We start from the raw sequence: 1567 nt of genomic DNA on the forward strand, positions 1-1567 counted from the left end.
GAAACTGATGAGTTGCAATTTACAGCTGAAGTTTGTCATGTGGATAGAATTCAGGGAATCTGTGAACTCAGATGGGAAAACATTACACCTTTATTTTTACTAATCTCTAACTGAAATTTAGCATTTACTTACGTTATGAATGTAGACAACAAACCACAGTAGTACTAACAATATCTGTGGTTTTGTCGCCAACTGAGCTACATGTATTTTTGTCATGTACTTTATTGCAGCTATCTTGAGATACTGTTTATGTTCATCAAGTACACCGAAACTATAATACTTTAGATCCCTCATTACATCTTGTTAATGAGTTATTAAAGAAGCACATAATGTCTATAGTACACATTTGTTCCTAAAAATAATTGTATTTTGTAAAAATTACTTTTCTTTGTAATTCTACGAACTTAATTCTATGCATTTAAAAACATCATCCTGAGAAGGGTTCCATAAACTTTACCAGACTGCCAGGAGGTTCATGCTACAAAAAATGTTAGAAGTCTGACTTAAGGACTTGTGAAGGCTTTATCACAGAGGAAATGGAGTTTAAACACAGAAGGGAAAAACTGGCAGAAACAATTGCTTTATTTCTGTATGCATTAGAATTCCAGCTCTAACACATTTTACCTATGAGATTCCTGGAATTTACTAATCTTGCTGTGCTTCATTTTCTTTATCTGTTAAACAGAGTAATGTACCTACCTTCCAGGATTGTTGATGATTAAACCAATTAATTTAAATTGCTAAGCACAGCACTAAATGTGAGCTGCTACTATTATTACCTGGAGGATTACTTTCCCAAAAGTATCTACCATTTTTTTTGTTGTTGTTGTTTGCAGAGTTTAACACTTGATTCATGTTGTCATGTGTATGGCTTTCTAATAATTATAGGGAAACCATGGCTTATACAGTACTGAACATGTACAGACACAAAAGTCATCAATGTTTTGAGTTTATTCATCTAATCAAACATTTATTTAAGTGTTAGTCAGGTATCGCCTTATACCCTGGAACTATAAAAATGAATAAGGTGTGATCCCGGAGCTCAAACAGTTGGCAGTCTATTGAGAGAGATAAATGTATAAGTGGTTAATTATTAAAATCACTCTGGCTCACTCTCAGGAATAGGAGATGATTGAGACCAGGTCACTCTAAAAGTTTTCCCCTTCTGTTTTGAGCAAAGCGAGAGGACTTGCTGCCACTTCCCTCAAAAGGAAGTACTGTGTGCACACATACTGACATTACGTGGCTTTCTCATGAAGCTGTGACAATTAAATGAGATTAAGCATGTTAATTTACCACAACGCTTGGCACATGCTGCACGTCAGATGGTAACTTTTCACTTGAACCACATGGAACCACCAATATCTGACTGGTTTTTTTTTGATGGATTAAATGATTAAACCTAATAGTATTCAAAGCAGCAGTAGTTCATTCTACTTGCTATCTCCAGTGGGTGGTTTTGTGTGGCAGTCATTTGTGAACATCTAGTTATCAGTAAGAATGTGTGAGATTCTCTTTTATTTACTTTTTATTTTATCTTATTATTTTATTTTATTTTATTTATTTT

The 1567-nt window shown here is 34.1% G+C and overlaps 1 protein-coding gene across 1 annotated transcript in view; it reads left to right on the top strand.

Annotated features, from left to right (window-relative positions):
* Nucleotides 1-1567, top strand: part of CADPS2 (calcium dependent secretion activator 2) — a 472387-nt gene that overhangs the window by 121615 nt on the left and 349205 nt on the right. The gene's annotated exons all lie outside the window — the stretch shown is intronic.

This window comes from Pteropus alecto, unplaced genomic scaffold (genome assembly GCF_000325575.1).
Source record: "Pteropus alecto unplaced genomic scaffold, ASM32557v1 scaffold22, whole genome shotgun sequence".
Classification (NCBI taxonomy): Eukaryota; Metazoa; Chordata; class Mammalia; order Chiroptera; family Pteropodidae; genus Pteropus; species Pteropus alecto.